Here is a 17,728-nt window from a genome sequence, read left to right as displayed (position 1 = left end):
ATCACCAAACATGGAGAAATAGAGCCAGTGTTCATGGTGCTAAATGGTACTCTGCTTGCTGCAGGAGAAGGAAAGTAACTATCAGCATCACCTAGCTACCAATCTGTGTCCTAATAGTGACCTGCCTGTAAGATATACTGTAAAAGTAGAGTCACAAATATTACAGGAGTAAACAACCACTTTTTGAATGGACTTAAGGTCCATACCATGAGATGTGACCCATAACTGACACTGCTAGAGTGCCCAAGAACGTGAGGCTAGGTAGGGTGTACACCCTAAGGGAAAACCTACTACTATTATTCTGCTAATGGATCAGAACAGTAAGATAGCTCCTAGTGATACATTGCTATACTTATAGATGAGTGCCACTCAACCTTCATCAGAGATGCTTCTTCTCCCAGTACATGGGGAATAACCTAGAGACTCATAACTGGACAACAGGCAAAGAGTATCTATGTTTTTATTTTCTTTAATGATTAGAAACCCTTGGTTCTATTCTTTTCTTGTTACAGTGAGTGTAGGCGTTAACAGTTGAATCTTCTCATTTTAAATTAATATTAAAATTTTAACCCTATAATGTACAATATGATTTCTATGTATGTATAGAATGAGGAAATCAATCCAATTGATGTATTATCACCTCATTTATATTTTTGTCATGAGATATTCAAAATTTTTCCTTACAGCTATTTTGACATATGCATTGGCTTACATTTTTGCCATTCTGCTGTATAACAAGTATCAAAACGTGTTTCTTACACCCAAGTAAAACTGTTTCTTTTTGACCATTTCACCATTTCCTAAACAGATTATTCCAAGTAGCACTATGTATTTACAAAAGTTTAACAGATATAGTATTTAATAGTCCCTGAAAAGACTTTACAAATGTGCATCTGCTCTTGACCTCATCTCTCTTATACATACGTCAGCATCATATGTTTTTCATATTTCATGGGTGAAACTTATAAAACCACTTAAATTTATATTTAAAAAATACAATTTATAAGTTTTTACATACCCTGGAATCAGATACACCTAGATTGAAGCCAAAATTTGTAACTGCTGTGACAAAACATGATCAAGACAACTCATAGAGAGTTTTCTTCTGGGCTGTTGGTTCGAGAAGAACACAAGGCCATCACCATCACAACAAGGACCATGGCAGCAGGGAGGAAAGCTGAATGTGAGCTCTCAAATCAAGATCAGCTGAGAGCTCACATCCAGATCCACCAACAGGAAGCAAAGAGAGCATGCACAGAATGGCATTGAAACCCTAAAGCTCAACCCCCAGTGACATACTTTCCCCAACAAGGCCACCCTTCCTAATCCTTTATAAACATTCACACCAACTAGGGATCAATATGTGAGCCAATGGGGGACAATCTCATTCAAAATGCCATACCTCAGAAAGTTTATTGACCCCTCTGAGCATTATTTCTAAAGCAGAGCTAACAATTGATATTTATTATGTGGTATGATTGGTGAAACGGTCAGATAGCATACACAAATGTAAGCACAATGCAGTTGCTCAGTATTAGCTTCTCTTATTCTAAGTATTAGCCTTGAATTACTTGTGAGATTGAACTTTTGATTGTGTCTATCAAGAAATGTGTAGCTCTGCTTTAATTTTTATTCTTTCTGAATTATAAGAGTTTAACAGACATAAAAGATAGTAAATCTTTATGACATAAATATTTAAAGTATTTTCACCTCATTTCTCCTCTGCTTTATAATATTTTCCCATTTTTCTTTTTTATATGAAGGTAATACTGTATTTATTTCTCCAAGCATTTTCTGTTCTCTATATCTTCCTGCTGCTCTTAATTAAAATGGTCATGCAGCTTGTTTTGTCCACAGATGAATAAACAAAAATGATAATATCATTTCTGAACACATGTACTGTTATCCAGCATACCCACACCATATCCCCTTCTGTGAAGTGGTGGCAGCTTGTACATTCACAGAGACTTGTATATTCCAGTGACTGAAATGTTTATTGCATTTCTACTCATAAAACATGTAAGCAAAATAAATATTTGTTGCCAGAACTACTAGAATTTGACAGTTGTTCATTATTTTGGTATAATCTAGACTATTTGTTATATTTTCTTCAGGGTATCTGCCTTGACTAGAATGCTCAGACAGTCAAGGATGACTACTGTAATTATTGGAGATAATCTGGGCAGGATAGCTTTTTGTGATGGGTTACCTTCCATGAATATTTTAAAGTAGGAGTTATGACTGTATATAATTATTATGTATTATGAGAACCATCAGAGTAGTTAACCTATAAGTTTCCCACAATTTATTTGGATGTTTAGTATGATGTGTAAATATTTTCCACAGACTTACAATGTACTTTAATATTTGCAAAGACAAGGTGAAATATGGAGGAAAGATACTGCTATCTTTGTTTTTCAAATAATCAGAGGTTAAATCATAGATAAAATAAGTCCCAATTTGTGGAATATGTGTGAATTTCTATGACTGTACATTAACATTCTGTCCTTGACAATGACTCAGTTACAGTAGATTCTATATTATGAGTATATGTTTTTGCTTTGATTAAGGCCTATAAGCTAAACTATAAGTCATGACAGGTGGGAGAGATATAGAACCTTGATATTTCTATGCAAGTGGACCATTCTCTAAACATTAGTTACATGAAATGGCATTTTTCACTCACTCTGAACAGAGCTGTACTCTGAAAGGTTGATGTAAGGAGTAGGGAGCCTCTGACTTGACAAGTTGGCTTGCATCAACAAACCCTTTTACTCTCCATCCTTCCTAAAGATCGTGGCCACAGAGCAAGCACTGCTGTTCACACAGACTTCCTAAAGGTAGGGACGACCTGTGGTTGCCATCTCACTCCAGTATTCCTCATGGTTCTTGAATTTGGGGGGAAAGAACCAATGTGTTTAAAAATAAAATTAATTTGAAGAGGTCTGTAAAACCATTCTTCTGAAATGTATATTTAAGGTCTTCAGTGACCAAAGGGTTATCTCCTAAGGATGTTGCAACCATGACTTAATTCTGCTCAATATGACTGAGCATAGTTGTAGGTATTATTTTTCTTGCTTACCATTGTAACTTTCTGTTTTCATTACTATCAGCTTTTTTACTTCTGTCACCCATGCATGTGTGTTGGAGAAAGTGAGAAGGAACTCCAAGTCCTCTACTTCCACTGACATTATAAATACCCAGCTTAGGGTTTCTATAAAACAATCTTTCAATATCTACCTTTTAATGTTGATGATCATCAGCTAATTTTATGTACCAGCTTCAAAAATCTTAGGAGGAGACTTTCTAGAAAGTTTGTTTGAACATTCATTTGTTTTCTATTATAAATGCATTCTAGAAATGTTGGTATGCATTAGTCCATTTACCCTTCTTCTATTTTCCATAACTATTTTCATTTATTACAATCTATCCACTGGGTTTGGCGTTTCTCTAGACAGAGTTACTAGCATCCATATTCTGATGAGAGTGACAATTCCCTTCTGATGTAGGCTTCCAATGACGTGACTGATATACAGATTCCCTGACTCTTTCCTACCACTGGGATCTCACTGGTGTTTGTGTAATCTAGAATTTGTCTTTCTGGAATCAATCTCAAAGATTATTTTATCTATATGCATATATATATATATATATATGTTAGAGAGAGATTTGTTATAATTTTAGTAGTTTTAGGAGTATTATATAAGCACATCCACAATAAATATAAAAAACCTACAATTCCATATGTGAGGGTTCAAGTTGCTACTTCCCTTTTGCACATCTCCAGATTCTGTTTTATCCATAAACTGCAGAAACTTAACTTCATGGCCATGGAACTTGTTTACTGGTTTACCGTGGTACTTGCCTACTTCTCACATGTGAATTTTGAAAATCTATCTTTTAGTATTTAGTCAAATGACTATTATTTATTAACTCCACTACTGTGAAAAGTAATCAGATTCTCTTGCACTGAGGGAATAGCATCTCCCCACCCTACCCTTTCCCGTATAGTGAGAGCTACCTAAGTGCTGACTTTAGCAACAGCATTTAAAAACAGGTACAAAAAAATGACTGTAACTTCTATGTAGTGATTGCTCATTCAACTAACTGTTAAGGCTGATTGGTTACAGTTTGCTTTTTATTTGTTTCAGAGGAAGAATAGAATAGACATATCAAGGTTTTTGCCTTGGATAAATTTTCATACTGATTTAGGAGATAAACAGTAGAGAAGAAGCATATAATTAGAAAGAATTGGGTAGTGTAGCAAACAAGAATAACAGATTTCTATGTGTCTATAATATCTGTAGAAATAAGTTAGTGAACATATTTCCTCATTATTCCATGTCCATGTCTCCTCTATTTAAAAAAATGATATTTGAGAGTATAAGTTACATTTGTTATTTATTTTGAATTTTAAATGCTTTAAAGTGGGGATATCTTCTCCTGTTGATTAAAAACTGCCTCAGCCTGGACCTAGGAGAGTGTTAAGGGTAGCACCTTCTACACAGATGGAGAGTTGTGGCTAAACGTTTACCAGTGGGAACCAACATGGGTGTCATGGACATTGAAGAGGCAAACTATACTTAGAAATAACACACGAGGGGCTGGAGAGATGGCTCAGAGGTTAAGAACACTGGCTGTTCTTCCAAAGGTCCTGAGTTCAATTCCCAGCACCCACATGGTGGCTCACAACCATCTGTAATGAGATCTGGCGCCCTCTTCTGGCAACCATCTGTAATGAGATCTGGCGCCCCCCCAAAAAAATAAAAAAAAATTAAAAAAAAAAAAAGAAATAACACACGAAAGCATGCTAAACAATTTTCTTTTAATATTTCTTTTAAAAAGCAAAACTCTTCTTTAGTTTGGTTTCCAGGGAGTTTGTGTACCCCTGACAACTGTCTTTACATCTAGACCCAGTATTCTACCACGTAAGCTACTCATACTCAAGACCAGGGTATCATGTTCAGTGTCACACATGGAATGCAATTGTTTCTTCAACATGGACTGTACTTAAATATGGAAAACTATTTTTGAGAGATTTCCATTTTAAGTGAACCACCTTCATTTCCTGTCCTCTTTTAGTCATTATAAGCTTTTGTTGTAGGTTCCCAGAGAAGCACAACCATGCACAGGACAGACAGACAGACAGATACTAAAACCTAATTGTGGAGCAAAACAGTTGCAAAATTGATGTAACTAACAATCCAAGTGCCAAAAGAGGGTGCTATTAAGAGTTTAAGTGAAGAGATCACCAGATGAGGCATAGCTTAGTGATAGAGAGTGTATTTCACATACACAAAACAGCCCTCGTGTCAATTCTCAGCATTAAAATGGTATTGCTACTAATAAAACCAACAAATATTGATATAGCACCACTTTGAGCACTATATATATAATACATAAAAATATAGCATCACATATATATATATATATATATATATATATATATATATATATATACAGCATCATCTATTATTTATTAATGTGCTTGTTCAGCTTTTCAGCTTGCATGTCTGGATCACAGTACATCAGTGAAGGAAGCTAAGGCAGTTACTTAAGGCCCAAGTTTAGAGGCCAAAACTGAGCAGAAATTAGAGAGGAACATTTCATACTGGCTTGTTCTCCATGGCTTGTTCAACTTGCTTCCTTCTACAACTCAGGACCACCTGCCTAGCATCAGCATCACCTACAGTGGGCTGGGCCCTCCCACAGCAACATTAATCAAGAAAATGGCCTCCATTCATGCCTATAGGCTAGTCCTGTGGAGGCAATCCCTCAGTTGAGGTTCCCTCTTCCCAGGGATTTCTAGTTTGTGTCAAGATGACATAAACAAACTAGCACAATGAGGACATACAGACATGGAGAGAAAAAGTAACTTGTGTAAGGTCACATAATACCAAAACTTGGATTTGAACTCAGGTCAGCAACATCATAGCACATTATGGATGGACATTCATGGAGCAATATGCTACACACAGAGGATGCTAACTATAAGAAAGACAGAGAAAATTAGGAAGAGTTCAGGTTCGTGTTAATCAAAATTTATAAGTACAATTTAAAAAACTAGATTGTTGTTGCTGGAGCTAGGCTATTATATAAGATGGATGTGTAAGGTTAATGTGTGATATTTTTTCTTCTAAATTTGCTTGCTTCTGAAAATAAAAAGAATTGCAAAATGAGCATGATGCTGATCGCAGGCTGACCTATTGCTATCCTAGTCCTGATCACCCTTTAGTTAATAGGATTCACTTAATCATGACTTCACATTCTAGCATGGTGATTGTATGATCAGGAGTCAAATAGTGAGTAATGGAGAAGTAAAAAATAAGCATGAGTCTCATTCTTGAGGTTGAGCTCACTGTCTGCACTCAACTGTAATCATCTCTGACCATTTGACCTGGTCTTTGTACTTTGCCATCTGAGAGATGTTTTTCTTCTTGCATTCTTCTTGGTTTAATGAACTTCTGTGGACACAAACTCTGACCTCCTTGAACTCATAAAATCCACTCCATCATTTGGGGTATGTCAACAACTGCAGACTCTGACCTATAAGTTCTTTGACTTACGAAAATTGTCAAGACTCTTAGCAAAGCCAAAATTTTGTCTTCTGTAAAATCCTAGCTATTCTTACTATATTAGTCTCTTTAGAACCTATTGTAGAAATACATTTCTTGGTACCATAAATTATGGGTGGAATGGCTGCTGGATTAGGCCCATTTTTTCTGAAGTTAGGAACTAGGGGCCACAATGATCATTATTGGTGGATTAAACAGAAAAAAAGTGACAAGATAAAAGTAAGATAGCTATATTAAGATATGGGGATAGATCATAAAAGAAGACCGAGAACAATCACCACCACTGGCATAACAAAATCCATCCAGGAGCACATATAATCGAATAGTGGTTTCCCATTCTAAAAAGACAGCCATCAGAAGCCTGAAGTAGGTGGGGAAAGTGAAAGAAATAATGCAAAAAAGAATTTTCAGACACACTGACTTTCCAAATTCTGAAGCATGGAATAGATTCTTTGGATTCAAAGAATTGGAATGCAATTATTTGGTTTGTGTTCAAAAGGGTAAGGGAGAAAATACTAGTGTTTCTTCTTTATACTCACACATATATTAGAATGTATTTTTATGTTTTCCAGTTGAATATTACTGCTTGAAGCTTGTATTCAAGATTTGACATGCTTCTGTAACTGGCAGTCACAGGAAGGTACTATGGGTGGTGGCTTGATCAACCTAACTGAGACAGAGATGTGTTACAATGAGTTTTCTTCTCATTTGGTCTCAGGATTGGATTACACACAAGAGATAAATGTCTACCATTTGGGATAAAAAAGTAAAATAGCAGGTATTTTTTTAATCCTTTGGAGACCAGTGTCTAAACATTGGCAAGTCACACATTATTTATGATCTGCTGACTCATCTTGCTAGTTAGTGGCATTGCATGATACATAGTCAGGTGTCTATAGAGACAGAACTTTGGCCTAGAATATTGCTGTTAAAAATAAGGAGTAATATGGGATCATTTGGCCACTTTTATGTACAGTAAAGAACTTGTGGGAAGAAATTTATGAGCCCAGAACTTTTCATTCTCTGCCCAATATCTAGAAAGAAAGCAGGAATTGCTAAGGATAGCCTCATGGTTGAGACTTCAGAAAATGAAAGCTAAGGTCTGAAACTACGTGTGACTAAATTCAATCTAATACAAACTGCGCTGATAGTTACATGGGACTTCATTAGTTAAAACTGTAGAATTTGATTGGAAGGGGAAATTTCCTGAAAACTGGGTTTAATTGTCACTACTCCTGTGATGCTGATGACAGTGAACCCCTAAGCTCACTGAGGCTCTCCCCTCAGCAGAGGCACGTTCCTCACTCTTGCCTGAGGTTAGTGCCCATGCTTGAAGGATAGGAATCCTTTTCTCTCAACTCTATTCCTTGCATGGTACACTGCTCATCATTAAGCCCTGAAAGTAAAATTTCGTTGCTTCTAGGCTAGCAGCTTAATTCCAGTTCGGGCAAAAACTGAGTGAGGCTCGAATGTGTGACATCTGAGGAAGTACAAGTTCCAGCAGAAGAATTATACTGTATTTCATGTGTGCTCCAACCACCTTAGAACATGAATGGATTCTGAATGGTCTGGGAGATGGTGGACAAGGATGTTGTTTATATGTTTCTTAAGCAGTAATTATGAATTTTATTTATTTATTCATTTATTTATTTTTATTGTGGTGCTGTGGATGAACCTATGGCCTCACATATGCTAAGCAACCTTCCTATCACTGAGCTGTAGTCTGGTTTCAGAACGCAATGATAGCTGAATTACCGTGAATTTCTTAAACAGTTTCCTGTTGATTAAAACCTACATCTAAAATCTTTTTTTGTTTGTTTGTTTGTTTTCTGTTTTTAGAGACAGGGTTTCTCTGTGTGGTTTTGGTGCCTGTCCTGGATCTCGCACTGTAGACCAGGCTGGCCTCGAACTCACAGAGATCCACCTGGCTCTGCCTCCCGAGTGCTGGGATTAAAGGCATGCGCCACCACCACCCGGCAACATCTAAAATCTTAAAGGTAAACTCCTAGAAGAATTCCCTTGATATATTATAGAAGAAAATATCCAAAAGCTTAGGGAAATCGGAATTCCATAATTCATTTTTAAAGTAGGACTTGATGATCCATTGTGTTTCCTAAAGTGTTCCAGAAGACAGTCTCTTCATAAGGGCCATAAGAAAAAAACATTTACTGAGTTTCTGTTAAAAATGCTTGATGCTTAGTCTTTGTAGGTCAATAATGGGACAGTGATTTGCTATTACCAAACTCGTTCTCTCAATTAGCAAGGAGGCTATATTTGAGGTGATAGGGGATAGATAGCAAGGTTTAATCTCTGAAGACATGGTGAATGTAGTTAGGCTAATAGTAATCAGAGGTACCAAAGAGTGGCTGGAGTTGTTTGTTCACAGGCATCACTGACAGTGGCCGTTTGCTCATGAGTCTTTGGAACTGAAGTAGCTCACCCTATTAAAGTTTTTACTTGATGAGTAAAAGTAAGTAAAATCTCTGGATCTATGAAACAAAAAAGAGAAAAAAATCTGCCTTTTAGAGGATGGATGCAGGGTTGTTTAGATATGATGTTACTTCTTACAGACTTAGTTTCATTGTGGCTCTCTTTTCAGAGAGAGAAATTATGGAGACTATCAAATCAATGGAGTTTTGAGTAGTGTCTATTACACATTGGGAGTGTTACCCCCAGAAAATCAGCATTAATTTCTACATTTATGAAATGCACAGTTGAAATAAATACATTCAGAATTGGGTAGAATCCATAGATTGACTCCCTGTCTATTGAAATGAAGGCTATGACAGACTGGTGGGTAGAACTCTAGTCATCTAATCAGACATCAGTGTGGTCACTTCCCTGAGTAGAAGTTATTAAATACTATAGTCATCCCAAATCAATAGACCGTAATATGTACTGACGGAGTTGGCTTTATTTAGTCATGTGATCTCATTCAAAGCTAAGGGATTTTCCCACATGGTTGCAAAGAACAAGATCAGAGAGATATGAGGCACAAGGCAGACTGGGCAAGTCATAGATGGCCTGAAGATAGAGGAGGGTTCCTGATGGTTGATGCAGGCAAGCCTCCAATTGCTGAGAAAAGCCCCTAACTAACAGTTAACAGATTGGAGTCTTCAGCCAGACAATTACAAGCATCTGAATTTTGCTAGGAACAGATATACCCTTGGAAGGAGACCCTAAGCTCTGAAGGTACTGATGATGCTAAACCTCACCTGGATTTTAGCCTGAGCAAAAAATCCAGCCATACTCTGTCACATTTCTGACCTAAAATTTTTAAACTGATAAAAAGATGCTCCTTTAAACCTAAAGCATATGCAAATTTGTCATATAATAATAGAAAACCAATCCAGATAGAAAATACCAAGTGGAGGCCACTGTACTGTATTCTTCTACCAAGATACTGCAATCTTCAATATCATTATCTCTAAGAGAACTGTAGAACTGTTGACCTTAACCAAGGATTTGAAATTTACAAGAGTGGTGATCTTTAACACAACCTCCTTTGGGCAGCCTTACAGGACTATGGTATGAATGCATGAACCTCTAAGAATGAGAATAGATTTTTGTACATCTAATCATTTGATAAGGCTCGTTTTGCCATTTGGTCCAGATGTGGCTTCATGGCCATGACATGTTACTCTATCACTCTACTGGGTATCTACTTCTTAAGCCAATGCTTTTTTTCCTATTCCTATTGGTAAAGATAAACAGGAGTAATTTTATCTGACAGGTAGAGCCAGCAATGCCTATTTGCTATTTTTTCATGACTCAACAATCATCTAATTCTGTGTCACTGTTTGATCCACATGGACTATCACTACTTCTATCTGAAATACCATGTTCTTCCTGAATGCCAGTCACTGAGTTAATCAGCTTTGGGTCATGATAATAAATAATAGAAGATCCATTTCTAACAAGAAAAGATTACTTGTGGCTTACAAGTTATGAGACTGCAGTCCATGGTTACTTGGCTACATTGCTTTGGGGTATCTTTAGGGGCTTTATGTCATGTTGGGGAGCCCAGGGGAAAGCAAAAGCATTCACCTCATAACTGGAATGTAAAAGAGATAAAAGAAGGTCTGGAGCCCTGCTATCTCCTTCAAGTCTATGTTTTCCAATTCTAGGAAGATCTATATTAGGTCATATCTCCTAAAGGCTGTATATGCAGTATAGTATAATGTGCTGGCAACCAATCCTTGAAAATCTAGGCCTTTGACAGACTTTCCAGATCTAAGTTGTAACAATTATGTTATGATAAGTGGCTCTTTGGAGTTAGATGTAACAATATCTCCAGTTACTTCTTTTAAACATTGAGAGCATAAGAACTTCCACAAATAGTCACTGCATCTTGATAATTCATTTCTTAGTATGGTTAAAGAAAATTTCCACAAACTAAAGAATCTCAAAAATATGTCTGTGTTTAGAAAATCGTAAGTCCTACAGTTATTATGTATTCAGATTGAATTTTTTATGGAAATTCTGTTTTTTTTAAATTTTGCCTAACTCAAAAAGATTGCTTATATTTACTGTCACACAGTACATAACCATGAGCATAACCCAGCGCATAGTACCGTAAGTTTTTTCCAGATTTCTCCCTGATAAATCCTATCTCCTGTGTCTTGGATCTTTCTGGCTCCTATTTTTATGATTCCTTATGATGATGTTCAGCATACTTCAGTAATATCATATAATCTTTATATTATATATCTTTAAGATTATATAATATATTTATATTATAATATAAAATAGTATAAATATAAATATATATGCTAGATTTATAGTATGATCTCAGCACTTGGGAGGTAAGGCAGGTGGATCTCTTTGAGTTCGAGGCCAGCCTGGTCTACAGAGCATGTTCCATGACAGGCTCCAAAGCTACACAGAGAAACCCTGTCTCAAAAAAAAAACAAAAATAAAAAAACCCCAAAAGATATTTAGTCTCATTTTCAAAGTTATTTTTATTTTTGACAAGTAAGATAATATGTTGAGTGATGCTGCAAATTAGAATGAGCACATGTTTGTGGAAACTGAGGTGTACTTTATTAATACATTTCTTAATAGGATTTATCAGGATTCTTTCATTACAGGCATACAAGAGCCTCTTCACAGTAAAGAGAAAGTTTGATGCATCTAGATTTTTCTACTACAAAGAAATACTGATAATATTTGATAGGACTCTTTGCATCTGAGGCATGTACATCTTATTTAGTCACATTACTGAAACCATTTGTTGAGAAATTTGTGATGGTATAAGGTTTGGATTGAACACAGAACTAAAATAGAACCACTGCTCTGTAATACATCTATCTTGTCATGTAAGTGGCTATGATCAGCATATTCAGTGGTGACTGAGGAGACAGAGGGAGACACTTTCAGATGGCTCCCATAGGCAAATTACATTGCATGCTAGCAGTGTGTTGAATTCAAATTTGCTAATAATCTCTGCAGATAATTGTTATAATTTTGAGAAATTGCTGCTGGCTTGTTACTGGGAACTAAAAGAGACAGAAGTGTTGGCTGTGGAACACCAAATTTTTATGTGAGTTAACATGCCAGTTATTAAACGAGTACCATCTATATCATCCTATATAAATTTATGAAGACAGCAGTTCTTTATCATAAAATAAAAGGGGCACACTCAGTACTGAAATGGGTTCTGAGCAACACAAACTTTCATATTGCATCTAAACTGATCTTTATTTTACATTGCTTTGCCAGCAGCGGAGGTCAACACGACACTCATGACAGATTCCATTCTTCAGGTGGGTCAGTCAGCCCCCTGATGACAGACTGACTACATATATGTAATTTACAGAGCCAGGGGCAACCATTTATTACTATCATAAAAGTTACTTACTTTGGGGTGTGGATTTCTCCATCTCTGTTCTCAGAGCTTCTCTCCAAACCACCATCCACAGATTTACAGGCGACCAATTCCTATTATGAAATTCTATTGTTTTAATGAAGGGACCTAATTTTATGCTGTATAAAGTGCAGCATTGAGTCCACTTTTAGGGAATAGTTCACTATTCACACCAAGTTCACCATCAGCCTGAAGCAGATGACCCAGAAAAATGATTTTCTGGCAACTCAAGGATGTGCCAGCTAAGTGTGGCACTTAATCTTATATACATGATTTTGTTACAGGTCAGCATCACATATATGATGCTTTTTCTCCCATAACCAAAATTCACGAGTCTGAGAATTATGTGGAAGTGAGTCTTACAATTAGACCTTTGAATCCTCAGAATAGAATTTTTCCCCAATGTATTGGATTCTGCCAGTCGTGTGGTCACGGGAATCACTAAGAGTAAAAAAGTAGTCTCGGAGAAGAAATGTTGCATAGAATTTTCGGTCAAGCAAAAGTATATTTTAAGTACCTTAATTTTTTATCACTCAGGGTGATTCATCCTCTCAGGTCAAAAATATGAAAAAATCTGTATTGAATTAATGAATTTACAAAATGCAACCGAAGAATTCTGAGCCTAATTTTAAAAATAATGCTTAATATATTCTACTGTGGAAGAGAAAACACAAGAAATATTCTAGGGAAGGTAATATAAAAATAACAAAGACATTAGCATTGAAATAAAGATAGAGATAAGTACATATTAGAGAAAATAAGCTTATCATTTATTTAATATCATTTCATTTTGTCTCAGAACCATTTCTCTAATTTGGATAGTGGCTTAGATATTTAGAGTCACATTTTTTGCACTTTTGTTTTTTAACTTTATCTTAAACAGAATACAAATTTTGTTAGGGGATTTTATTCCTTAGAATAAATATACTTTTTAATATATATATCTATTTTGAATATTTTATGTATATATATATATATATATATATTGTTGATGCATGGTTGGAACTGCATATGTGGCTGAATTTATATCAAATAAGCAGGTAATTTTATAATCATTAATAATGGTTTTAGCTATGCAAGCCAAGACAATGATATGGGTAATTGAATCTCATGCTTCAAAGCACAAAGTGATTGCTGTGAGGAAGTCAGGGGTAAATGTCTTGCCCCAATGTACAACATTATACATTTGAATACTTGGGCAAAGGGAGATGAAGAAAGATCATCTTTTCCCAAGGCATGTAGGATTTTGTGTACTGGAACATGTCATTGCATAAAACAATGACATTGGTTTTACATTAAAACATATTATCATTTTCTTTCAACTTACATGATATGTGAGACTATGGGTAGAATCATGTCAAAATGATACTTATGTGAACAGTAGGCCTTTTTCTGGTACACTGAACATACAAAATGAACAATGGCCTAAAAGATAAAAAAGCAGAGCGGGAGAGAGAGGAAGGAAGAGTGGAATGGAGAGAGAAAAGATAGCAGAAGGGATGTCAGAATGAAAGGAAGAAGAGCAACATAAATGGAATGAGGAAGACTTTCTTCAAAGTCACAGTACTAAAGAGATGTGAGGACTATGAATGCAGTCAGAGTCAACGGGTGCTGGTACTGCCAAAGAGAAACAAGACCAAAGACAGAAACTCGAGTCATTTCAGAAAGGACCACCTTAAGGCAGAAACTGAGTACTTTTCTTGAATGACTGACAGCTCCTGTAGAACCACATCTTGGCATGTGTTCCTTTAAACTAGGATGTCACCTTCATGGCTTCTCATGAGAGTGCATGACCATCTTTCCGTTACAGAAAGCTAAGTGTACAAAATGGCTGACATTCACATACTTAACAGACATTTCTGATACATGCACTGCATCCTAGAACTCAGGAGGAAATAGACGGAATTGTCTCTTCCAGTTACCTATTTAATTTATTTTTCTCATAGAATATAAGACATCACTCCAACAGAAAGCCAACTTTGGCACCATATAAAGTTACATTGTTTAACAAGCCTGCCTGATTATAGTGATGTCATTTTAATTTATCTCTCTATTGCTTGTGTCTTATTTCTCATTGATTCATTCTCCATTGATTAAAACTTAGGAGGGAAAGAAAAGAATACCTTAATTTTCCAATGTGAAGAAAACACAGTGGTGTAATTCCTTACCATGTGTCACCATGTGTCTAACAGTTTAGTTTTCTAGACCATCCTTTCATTTTAAAGTTCAAGCACTATGTTTCTTTGAAGCATTTCATCAACTCCACTCCTTATCAGATTGGGATAAAGATTTAAAATGTAGATGAGTTGATATCCCCTTGCTTCTGATATTTGCATCTATTGAAGGGCCAAATATATTGTATTAGAACCCACCGACTATTTTCCAATTTTTCTTTTATTTTCTTCTTCACTTCTTACAGTTAACAAATCTCTCTCTCTCTCTCTTTCTTTTTTTTTTTTTCCGAGACAGGGTTTCTCTGTGTAGCTTTGCGCCTTTCCTGGGACTCACTTGGTAGCCCAGGCTGGCCTCGAACTCACAGAGATCTGCCTGCCTCTGCCTCCCGAGTGCTGGGATTAAAGGCGTGCGCCACCACCGCCCGGCTAACAAATCTCTTTTGGAGAGAGACAAGCTTCCATGTTGGTATTTTCAGCTGCTAATGGTAGTACTTTGCTTTGAGTAAGGATTGCTGAATTTAAATGAACTGTCCTATGGACTTATCTCTCTAAAATCTGAATGCTCATATTATTAAAAGTTACATCTAGATTTTTATGTATGATATTGTATGCTGCTCACCAAGAACAGCTATAAAACGTGGTCATACCTTCACCATACCAGGAAACTTTATCTAATTTTCAACTCCTTCATAGACCCAAGAGGGAAATAATATTACCTAGTAAAACAGGAAGTGCAAATGAGCAACTTCCAAAAAAATGTGAGTTATGACAGAAACAGCTAGTTGCCTGGACAGTCACTTGAGGTTTCTCTGAAACATTGGGGCACCCATCTTCAGCCTATAGGCTTTTTTGGATATATATATATATATATATATATATATATATATATATATATATCTCCAAAAATCTATATATAGATAGATAGATATATATCTGGACAACACAGATATTCCAGACATTGATCCATACACAGAAGTAGACCAGTACCCAGCAGGCCAGCAGGCATAGGTTCACCTTCCAATTGAGGGCCCCTGGCACATCCAGTCCTGCAGAGAGCCTCAAGGACTCGTTCTCCCAGAACTCTATGACAGGGGACCTGACATCAGCAAAAATATAGACCACAAATTTGATTGTAATGAGTAACTACTAACTTTTATTTCTTTATATCCTAAATAGTTGGTAATAACCTTCAAGGATTAGCAAATTGGATTACATTGTTAAATGAACTGTATAGGTACAATACCTTGAACAAGATTAGAAATATATGTACAATATATTCTAACAAAATCAATTTCAAATTTGTAGTAATATACAAAATTTGTATACAATATACAGAATTCCAATCCAATGTAAAAATATTTAAAATTAGTTGTCTTCTAAAAGTAGATTCAATAATCTACCTTTTTATCTTATCATATCTATATGAATCAATCCCAAGTTTGTAGCAATATACATAATTTGTATACAATATAAAAAATCCAATCCAATGTAAAACATTTAAAACCAGTAGTTGCCTTAGTAGATTCAATAATCTACCTTTTTATCTATATCATATTTATATTCCCTCTTTTTTTCTTTTCAGAGTAGATTCAATAATCTACCACTTATCCATCATTTCTATATCTTTTTTTCAGAGTAGATTCAATAATCTACCTCTTACCTATATCCTCTTTTTTTAAAACAAGAATTCTAAATCTAATTTCCTTTCTTTAGCCTTTTTCCTAACCATTAACAATAACAGTTTGTAACTACTTATTATTGGAGCGATTGTAGCTGCCTAGGGCTCTGAGGGCCCCCAGGCTGATGGCGTAAGGGAAGAAAACCTGGATTCCGGCATCTATCCATACCTGAGGAGACCCCAGCTTTGACCAGTCAGGCTTGAGATAGTAGATTATACCATCCAGGGCTCCAGAAAGCAGCACTCCTCAGGCTGGCAGGACAATGAGGACCACATAGGCGAATGTAGCAGTGAAGTACATGATCTTTCCTGTTGACTTGACCCCCATTCCATACACAGAAGTAGACCAGTACCCAGCAGGCCAGCAGGCATAGGGTCACCTTCCAATTGAGGGCCCCTGGCACATCCAGTCCTGCAGAGAGCCTCAAGACTTCGTTCTCCCAGAACTCTATGACAGGGGACCTGACATCAGCAAGCTGGTCACATGTGAGGTTGGCCAGGCTGGCATTGGCACAGTCTTCACAGAGAAAGATCTCCACACAGTCAGGAGTGTTCCAGATGTGGCCATATGTGGCCCATTGCAAAGTGGTGGTGAATGACTTGACCAGGTAATAGAAGCCGCAGGTCAGCACCAGGATGAGGTAGGTGTTGCAGTAGAAGACAATCACCATGGAGGCATAGCCCAGGCCTTTGAATAGGGGACAGATGTTCCAGACGTTGATGCTGCCGGCCTTCATGAATTGGCCCAGTGAGATTTCCAGAAAGAAAATGGGGATTCCTCCAACCAGGGCGATCAGGACATAGGGAACAAGGAACACACCTCCGCCGTTCTTGTAGCACAGGAAGGGGAAGCACCGCATGTTACCCAGGCCCACAGCGAAGTCCATCTGGAGTGTCCCTGTCTTTTGAGGCGTCCCAAGGCCCGAGGGACCATCGCACTTGGCTAGGGCACCATCCGGCCCAGGTACGTTGAGAGGACCCTTCTTTTGGTCGTCAGACATGTGATAGACACCGTTCTCGGAGCCCTTCTTCGCCAAGGTCCCTGGGGCTGTGAGGCTGGCGGTTATGAGGCTGGAACAGGGAGCGGAGTGCCTCCAGGGCAGCTGGCGGGCAAAGGGCTCTCTCTGGCTGCACCTGCCCCTCAAGCGCCACATTTTTACCTTTATAAAATCCTCTGCTAAAGAAAGTGAGTTCCTGTTTACTCAGACTGAAAACCTCTTGAGTCCTCACCCAAAAGTATCTCAACTGAACTGCTGCTAAAATGCTTCTAGTTCCTGGTCTTCATGCCTTATATACCTTTCTGCTTCCTGCCATCACTTCCTGGGATTAAAGGCGTGTGTCCTTCCCAAGCAAAAATATGAGATCTCAAGTGCTGGGATTAAAGGTGTGTGCCACCATTGTCTGACCTCTATGTTTACTATAATGGCTGGCTTTT

At 37.1% G+C, this 17,728-nt stretch overlaps 1 pseudogene; it reads right to left on the bottom strand.

Moving 5' to 3' along the window:
- Positions 1-16,363: 16,363 nt before the first annotated feature.
- LOC131895644 (sodium- and chloride-dependent creatine transporter 1-like) lies at positions 16,364-17,447 on the bottom strand (annotated as a pseudogene).
- Between the last annotated feature and the right edge of the window lie 281 nt (positions 17,448-17,728).

The sequence above is a fragment of the Peromyscus eremicus genome, chromosome 19, assembly GCF_949786415.1.
Source record: "Peromyscus eremicus chromosome 19, PerEre_H2_v1, whole genome shotgun sequence".
NCBI lineage: Eukaryota > Metazoa > Chordata > Mammalia > Rodentia > Cricetidae > Peromyscus > Peromyscus eremicus.
This window is presented reverse-complemented; position numbering and strand designations above follow the sequence as displayed.